Source organism: Aythya marila (genome assembly GCF_965140915.1).
Source record: "Aythya marila genome assembly, chromosome: 2".
NCBI classification, from domain to species: domain Eukaryota; kingdom Metazoa; phylum Chordata; class Aves; order Anseriformes; family Anatidae; genus Aythya; species Aythya marila.
This window is the reverse complement of record NC_139043.1, coordinates 91,404,137-91,413,297: the sequence shown is the minus strand read 5'-3', so window position 1 is coordinate 91,413,297 and position 9,161 is coordinate 91,404,137. Positions and strand designations below refer to the sequence as shown.

Genomic DNA, 9,161 nt, shown 5'->3' with positions numbered 1-9,161 from the left:
TGAGAGGCTTGCTCAAGAGCAAGACCAAGATTTGGACAGCAAAGAGTCTTTTGCTGATCTAAAGGAAATTCTCTAAAATTTGGCCTATTAACTTGACTGGAGAACTTGAATCAAAAGTAACACTACCCACAATTTTTTTTCCTTACTGAATTTTTTGTCAGTATGAGGTCTCTGGCCCCATTCAGCAGGTAGCTGCACAACTGCTGTTGCCACAGCACTTCTGGGAGATGCTGCTAAGTCACTGCAGCAGGACTTTGTCCCTCAGATCGGTGATGCGGCCCATGCTTTCCAGGAGTAAACTGAATAGAGATTCAGGTTCTGTGTTTTTTTTTTTTTTATTTTTATTTTTTATTTTTTATTTTTTTTATTTAAAGAAGTGTTCAGAGAATAAACACATGCAGGAACAGTCATTTTTAAAACCGTCTCCTAGGTATCTTCAGTGGGATGCTCAGCAGAAAGAGAGTAGCCATCCGGTTCGTAGGTGTTAACACGTGCAGCGAAGGCAGCTGTTGAGACATGCAGTGAACGGGAGATGATCCTGAAAAAAACAGTGCTTATGTAACTACATAAAATAATGGCTCTGCCGTGAGAGGTGAAATTAATAGACAATCTTTATCTTAGGCAGTTATTAGGGACATGGTTAATGGGTGATAGTGGTAGTAGGGGAATGGCTGGACCAGATGATCTTGGAGGTCTTTTCCAACCGTAATGATTCTCTGATTCTATGATTTTCATGCAATTAGAAATTTTTCCACGTTTTTTGATTGTGTGGTAGGAAAAAGAACTACAGGTAATCGATTTGTATTAAATTAAATCTAATTTAGCACTTTTTTAAGAATAGAGGATGCACAGGAGCATTCACATACAAATGTGCTCTTGAAACAGACATTTTGTTCTTAGGTGACATCACATGTGGTGGTAGGGATTGTCTGCTGTTGGGACAAATTCACTAGCACTCCTACAGCAACCTGTGTGCAGAAGTCACAGCTTTTGCATTCCTTCTTCTTGTCTCTGCTCTTAATGTGTATAGGAATCTCTGCCTTTCCATACAGCCATGAAATTTGTGAATGTGCTTTCCAAGAACAGTTTTATACCCATAAGTAATTGTGTGTAATAGAAAGCTGTTATTCCCATTAAATCTGTGGGCGATGCTCTTACTCACTGGTAGGCCTGACTGTACTTGATACCACAGGTAGCAGTTTTAACACATGGGGAGACTGTGATCACTTACTCTCTTCCAGGTACAGCAGTGTAATTTCTGATGTTGCAATGAAGTCACTGTCTGGCTGTACAGTGTTAGTGCTACTGAAAGCACAGGTGTTTTATAAGTTGCTCAAATGCCCAAGATATTTCATTTCTAAAATTAATCGTGACCTAACTATGATTAATCAGAATGCGTTGGCTATCATGCCACTAAATGAATGCTCTTAGGTTTACATGGGACTATTTGGAGGGCGAGATACAGTAACCTTTATTACGGAGAGCAGCAGCCTGGCCCTTGCCCACGTGTTGGCTGCGTTTATCTGTTAAATTGAACATTTTACTGCATTCCCCCTAAAGGAAGAGGCGATGACTAGTGTTTACAAAGTACTTTGCCTGTTTGCAAAATGCAAAGTATCAGTTTAAAGGAAGTTTAACTTCCTTCCACGGCATGCAAAGTGTCGGAGGGCTCCAGCCCTCCATGGCAGACGTGAGGTTCTGCTGGAGACACGCTGACCCAATGGGGCTGATCTGGGATGGCAATGCTAGGGCTTCCTGCCTCATTCAACTCAAGAATGGCAAACCCTGCCATTCTTGAGTTGAATAATTACACTCCAGAGGGATGTCTGGGAGTTAAATGAACTTACTCCTGCTTAGGGTCCTGTTCTCCTGCCTTCACTTCACTGGGGAGTTCTACCTTCAAGTTGCTTCATCCAAACCGGCCAGCAAAGCGGTGTAAGGGGAATCACAGAATCACCAAATGGCCGAGGTTGGCAGGGACCTCTGGAGATCATCTGGTCCAAACCCCCTGCTGAGCAGGATCACCTAGAGCACTGTGCGGGATGGCATCCAGGTGGGGTTTGAATATCTCCAGAGAAGGAGACCCCACAGCCTCTCTGGGCAGCCTGTCCCAGTGCTCCGTCACCCTCCCAGCACAGAAGTGCCCTCATATTGAGCCGGAACCTCCTGTGCTCCAGCTTGTGCCCGTTGCCTCTCGTCCTGTCGCTGGGCACCACTGAACAGAGCCCGGCTCCATGCTCTCCACACCCTCCCCTCAGACATTTATACACATGGATGAGGTCTCCCTGGGTGGCTAAACGGGCAGCACAGAGCCAGCAGATGGCAACGAGCCCCTGGAAGTCTCCCCCAGCCCCTTCCCCACAGGCTCAGCACCCAGCACCCAGCACCCAGCACCCAGCAGGGGCTCCCCGCTCCCGCTAGGCGGCGGCAGCGGGCGGGCGGCCGCCCGGGCCCCTCCGGGCCCCTCCGGGCCCCGCTCCGCCCCGCTCCGCCCCGCTCCGGAGCCGGTGGTGGCGGCGGTGGCGGTGGCGGCGGTGGAAGCTCGGTGCCGGGCTCTGGGCACCTGCTCGCCTGGCCTCGGGGGCTTCACCGGCGGCCTTCCGAGCCCCCTCAGCGAGCCGGGCGGCAGGTACCGGGCGGGGCGGGCGGCAGGCGGGCTGCGGGGAGGGCTGGCTGGCTGGCGCCGCCGGGGCGCCTCCGGTAGGGCAGGGCAGAGCAAGGCAGGGCAGGGCAAAGCGGGCGCTGTCCCCTCCTGCCTGCCTCGGGCTTCCCCGGCCCCTCCGAGGGCCGGCAGGGGCTCGGCGGCAGCTCCCGGAGCTGCCCTGCCCTGCCCGGGGGTCGGCGGCGGGGAGCCCCTGCCCGCGGCGTGCTGCGGGTGCAGGGCTCGGGAGCTGGCTGTGCTGCTCCTCGCCCTGCAAAGCGGCCGCTTTTGTGTTGTTTTTTCCTCTTTCTTTCTTTATTTTTTTTTTTTTCTGTGTGCCCTAACACCCGTGCGACGGGGAGCGGGACGAAGCGGTGGCTTCGGTGGCGCTGAGCGCGGGGAGCGCTGCTCGGGCAGGCGGGCACGGCTTGGTGCGGACAGGTATGGGGGAAGTACCGGGTCTGCGTGCTCCTGCGGAGAAAAGTTGCTTGCGAGTAACTTAATCCCTTCACGGAGGGTCACTGAGCCTCTCTGCACCAGCTCGGGAGCGGAGCTGCACTTGGGAAAAAAAAAAAAAAATAATGATATAATCGGCACCGATCTGTAGAGGCAGCAAATTATCCTTATTACCTGGGTGGTTTTGATCCTAAAGGGAACCGTTAGAGGAAAGGTTGGCTTAATCGCCACGTCTGGAAAAACTCGCTACCGAAACACAAATACTGAATTTTTCATGGTGCTGACATCCTCCGGCGCTGCCGTGTGGCTAAAGGGCTTGACGGGCAGGTGACAAGCACTGAGCGCGTCTCTTGCTTTTTAGTTCATAAAAAGAAAACTCGGTGCTCTGAGTATTTCTAAACACGCTTAACGGGAGCTCAACTGAAGAAACAAGGGGCTTGGATAAGATTAATTTTGTTTCATAAAGCGCTGGGATATTGCTGGCAACAATTTCCTGGGGAAATTCTTAACGCTTGTCGTCTCTCCCTGTGATACGACTCGCGTTTATTACATGTCCATTGCCACCTATAGATAGTCACGTATAGATACTCATTCTGAGACTGGGTTCATGGTTTCAGAATTGAAATTTTGGGTAGTATCACAGTGACACGTTCTACTTTACAGTAATTACTATTTGCCCCTACAATGCTTCTAGTGCAAATTAAGACTGGCATAAGACTACAGTTATTTGTAATTTTCTAGCATATCCAGGAAGCTTCTTATATTATCGGTGTGCTTTATTGGTGTGTCAGTAACGATGCTGACTGCTAAAGACGATAACTAGAGAGCTAGTGTGGTGGTAACATCACCTTGCATGTGTTTGTTACTTGCCACGTGGTAAATCTTGCTTTCATCCACTCCAGTGATCTGAAACAGCAGCTAATTTCTGAAGATCTCGGGTGGTTTTTCTTAATAATCAATATTGTGGGAGAAACGGTTGTTGGTACCTTTCAAAGCCATGACCTACTTTCTGTATTGATGGGTAAATAGCTTTGCACAGGCACTAAAGGAATAACCTTACATAGGCACGACGCTGCAAGGGTTGTGTACAGAAGCCGTGAATGTTAAATACTGCAGGGTGGACCAAATGCAGGTACAGTGAGCAGCTCTTCTGTCATTCTGCATGTTCACAAATGATGTTTGCTATGCTGGCATAGACACATAGGACTATTTATTCATTACATATCGAGCAGTTAAAAGGAAACGGAACATTAATGGGTGAGGAGGACCCAATATATGCAGTTATCAGCCTTACTATTTGAAGTGCTTGCTGTGAGTTTTGTAGGAAACTTGCAGCATGCTTTCTGGAATGAAGAAAACTCTGAGAGCTTCACAGGTGAGAACTGGGCAAGAGCATATGGTCATCTACTGAAAAGTTTGCACTAAAGTAAAGCAGTAAGAGAGTACAACGTCCAGTTACCTGCATAGAACTACATCTGCTGGTGTGCTTGCTGTAATTTAATTCCTCAGTGTGCTAGTTGTTCTGTAGTAGGGGTTCCTCTTTATACTGCTGCAGACAGGCTGCCAGCAGATACATGTATGTTTCGCTCCACTGTGTTAAGTGCATCAGGTCAGCTGATAAAAGGGGCTTTGACACAACAGCGATGAGCACTAGAGCATCCAGCTTGCAGATGTCTAACTTGTGAGAAAAATCTGTAGCTCTGGAGTGCTGGCCAGTGATGGGTGCATGGGCTGCTTTGGGCTAGAGCATGGAACATTTCTCATTTGAGTAGGAAGCCACCTGAATTAATCGACAGATAATTCAGAACTGGGGCTGTGTCTTAAGCCCACAGGAAAGGCAGGGCTTAGGCAGCCTAATCCAGGCTGGGTGGAAGTGTCAGCATCAGCCAGAAACACCGCCTGCAGTTTTGTTTTGGATTTGGATGCTTTTCATTAGCTGTGGTGTTTCCTCTTATCAAGGCCTAAAAAAATCAGAAGGTGTGTACAGTCTTACCTCATGAGAAGTGGGAATTAATGAGAGGTAGGTTAATGTTTTCTGTTGAGGTGTTTGCTGAGGGGAAGGAGCAGGCGCAGAGGCATTGGAGTGGAGTAACAGATGTGCTGCAAGTTTCATCCTGACTTATCTTGAGATAATTTAATCTCCCCATACCCTAAGATACTGTTGGCTTCATATCAGCGTGTACTGAACCTTACAGGGAGTTCTTACTTCTATTATTAGCGTTGTAATATGAAACTCAGTCATGTGTCCTGTACAGGACTTTGTATTCCATTTCTTTCTTCCCTCCTTTCATATCCTTGCACACAAAGTATTTCACAAAACGATAGGAAATCAGATAGTAGATGAAACATCCTCCGATAGCTCGCTTTATGAAGCCTTCTGGTTTTAATTTTACTTTCTCTCTGTTGGCAAACTGCATTCAAAATCTTGGAAGAGTCATCTCCATGAGGAAAATGGGGGTGCTTCTTGACCTAATTCAGTGGCTTGAGCTGTGCTGAAGCCTGGTCACGCACATATGCTAGTTTTTATGGTTTAGATTTCTGAACATTGCAAATGAGTAATAGAAACAAGGGGTTCCTGTCTGCTGGACCAGGGAGATTGAAGAGAAAGTTACAACCTTTACTTAGCATTGTTGAGGCCACGCCTGGAGTAAGTGGAGTAAGGAATGAGTGTCCAGTTCTGGGCCCCCAGTACAACAGAGACATGGACACGTTGGAGAGAGGGCCACAAGACGTAGGGCCACAGAGCTGTTGAAGTCCTGGAGCACCTCTCCTATGAGGAAAGGCCGAGAGAGCTGAGACCATTTAGCCCATGAAAGAGGAGGTTTGGAGGGAATCTCCTCAATGTCTATAAACACCTGAAGGGAGGGTGCAAGGAAGGTGGAGCTGTGCTATTTTCAGTGGTGCCCACCCTCAGGACAAGAGGCAATGGGCACAAACTTGGATGCAGGAGGTTCCCTCTGAACATGAGGAAGTACTTTGCTGTGCAGGTGTTGGAGCTCTGGTGCAGATTACCAGTGAGGTTGTGGAATCTCCTCCTTGGAGATGTTCAGAAGCCACCTGGATGTGGTCCTGGTCATCTGGCTTTAGGTGTCCCTGCCTGAGGAAGGGGACTGGGCCAGATGTCTCCAGAGGTCCCTGCCGACCTCAGCCATTCTGTGATTCTCTGTGATGCTGCAAGCCCTCAGTGCACTGCTGAGCTTCTGTTCATCCTGTGTGTGTCCCACATGCTTTTGGCTTGCAAGTTTAAGAAGTCTTAAGTCTTAAAATCTGAGTTCTGGGCATATATTTGGAATGCAAGTTCTCCATTTAGCACTCCTCAGTGAGACATGAGGTATTTTTAAAGTGTTCCAGGAAAAAGTTGGAAAAGAGGTGGATAGTATCTGCACTGTTCACCGTTCTGACAGTTCGTCAAGCTTTCGGTAGCATGTGTCCATAGTTTTAGGACATTCTTCTGGTTTTGCATGGCCTTTCTATCTCGTGTCTTCATGCTTCGTGTCTGGTAGCAACACCTTCATTTTATCAAATACAGTCCTGTAAGAGTCCTCACCTCTGGTTTAAGAGGAGATCATAGCAACAATGAGGAGTGTGGTGGATCTCTGCAGTCTGTAGACCCCTAGTCTGAAGCCAGCACGTTATCCTGTCCTGTTTGAAATGAAGGTCAGTAGGAGTGGGCTGATCAGGTAATTCCTGTGACTAGGTTTCCCCTGTTCACATTCTTCAAATCTCTCTTCTATAGGAAGATTAAAGAACAATAGACAGGTAATGGAGTTTTATAGGTGACAAGAAACAACAAAACTTGTATGTGGTGCAGATATATGTTAATCTCCCATGTTGGCTATAATTTAATCATTTCCCTCTCTTGGTAAATTTGGGTTTCATACAGGTACTTACGGTAGCATAGTTTAAAGAGAGTGTCACAGGCTGTGAAGTATGACTAAAAGCCCTGCTGAGGAAGCTTTTGCAGAACCTGGAATTTGGAGGAGCTCTTCAAGCTAAATGGTTATCAACAGTTTTCTAGTAGAAGGAATTCGGGACAGTGTGAAAAGTGCTGCTTTGCCAAAAGCGTGACAGATATTATTCTTTAAATCAAAGAGTAGAAATACAGCCAAAGTAATATGTCATAGGTCTGCTTGTGTGGATCGATTAAGTATGTTTCAAGGGGTAATGTAGTTTACTGTTGACACAGCCACCTACTTTCTATCATCTTTATCAACAATCAGCTTTTATCATCATAATTTAACTCGGTGGTCTGTGCATTATGAAGCTGGATAGATAATCATTCTTAATCAATACTGTTTGGCATTAAGATAGCAAGCCCAGCTCTCTCAGCCTTTCCTCAGAAGGATCTTGTTAATTCATGTCTGTACATGTGTTATCAAAGTGGGCAGAAAGCTTTACAAGAGCTTTGAAGGTTTTTCATGGAAGTGAAAACAAAATCAGTATGTTAAGTTTTCTGCAAGACAAAACTGGATATATGGAAAGTGATTCTAAGTCTCCTTTGCTCTTGTGTTTTGGTGTGATATGAAACAATGTACTCTTCCTCTGAGTTCACAAACTTTCAAATGAGCTAAAAAGCTTTATTTCTGAAATGGTTAAGTGGACAAATATTTAAGTGTTACATTGTTGTTTTTTGTTTTCTGAAAGACAAGTGGTAAAATTGGTGTAAAATGATAAAATACTTTAACCTTTGTAGCTGGTAAATGCAGTTCTAATGTTTTGGTAGCAGCTTTTGTTTTAGTGACTCTGCCAGAAGCTAGCAGTAGCTAGTAGTACTAACCAAGGCTGGATACCTCAATGGTGTTACAAATATCAAACAAAACATGCCATGTGCACAAAGTAGAGCTACTTTTTTGTTTGTTTGTTTATTATTATCAAGGAACAAAAACCTCCTTTTTAAATCTCTTACTTGTTATTTGCACCAGGAGATTTCTATTTAACCTAAACAAGACTTTTGTAAAATAGCTTTGGAAAAAGAGCAGTTATAGGTAACTGAAATCCAACAGCAAAGTATTTCAGTGTGAAGTTGCACGGTGTCTTGTTTGTGCTTCAAAGTATCAGAGGGGTTACGATTTGCCCTCTCCCTCTGCCCCCAGGCAAGGTCTCAGCCCTGTGCGTGGTTCTGTGGAAAGCAAGCGGGTCGTAACACCCAAGTGCGATGAGTAACCACGGCTGTTCCCCTGGCAAGCTATGGGATGCAGTTACACTCTGTGGAATGACGTATTTTATGAATCAAAGCTGGGAGTGTGAGCTGTGACTTGCATGTGCGTGGGGTTTTGTACTGTAGCAGTTGTGCTGTTTTGCCTGCAGTTGTGAATATGGATCCTGTCCTTCGATCCTGGGCATCTCCCAGGGCTTAGCCCTCATTGTTTGGAAGTCTGTTCTCTAGAGTTTGCTTTTAAATTTCTTTTTTCTTTTTTTTTTTTTTTTCAGTTCAATATTTTTTATCCCACATTTTGGATGAATATGTGGTTGGCTTCTATTTTAACCTCTGCATTAGTATAAAATGTTTTCCCTCTTTTATTTTTTTTTATTTTACATTTTTTGCATTTTATAGTTGGAAAGATCTGCACCTCTTGGACTCGTATAGTACAAGTAGAGGTACAACTTTTGAAGGCAAACCTAGATGTGTACCTGAAGTTAAGCACTTGCAAGGATTTTTTTTAATTTCTTTTATTTTTTTTTTGATTGCTGGAATTGCATGAGTGCTGTAGTGGTTTGTGTGGAAGAACATATCTTCGTGCATGTGTTGCTAACGTTCTAAATAGCACATTCAAAATCTCCCCTCTGTCGATAAAGCAGGTTGTACTTTGGTCAAGTTGAAGATCAGCTAGCACATGCTAAAGTACAGCTTTCCTTATCACCACATTATTATTTCCGAATGTGTTAGTCCATATTTGCTTTAGGAAAGAAAGGAGTCTTTGCAGCAACCTAGTGAGCACAAGTCGTCTTGGTTGGCTTTCATATTCTTGTTTATAGGATGGGGTGGTTTCTAGTTTTTACCTATAATTCTAGCTGTATGTGCACCAGGAAAGCTTTATCACAGCACCTCTGACACACGTTAAAA

General features: G+C 45.5%; 1 protein-coding gene across 5 annotated transcripts in view; it reads left to right on the top strand.

The window, feature by feature from the left end:
• The first annotated feature begins 2,521 nt into the window (after window positions 1–2,521).
• PTPN3 (protein tyrosine phosphatase non-receptor type 3) overlaps window positions 2,522–9,161 on the top strand; it is a 126,353-nt gene continuing 119,713 nt past the window's right edge. For 4 of the 5 annotated variants that reach the window (XM_082753587.1, XM_082753588.1, XM_082753585.1 and 1 more), the window contains exon 1: window positions 2,522–2,629. The gene's annotated coding sequence lies outside the window, so the exon portion shown is untranslated. Of the gene's footprint in view, window positions 2,630–2,862; window positions 3,083–9,161 lie in introns of those variants that run through there. The other variant, XM_082753586.1, reaches the window with a different exon arrangement.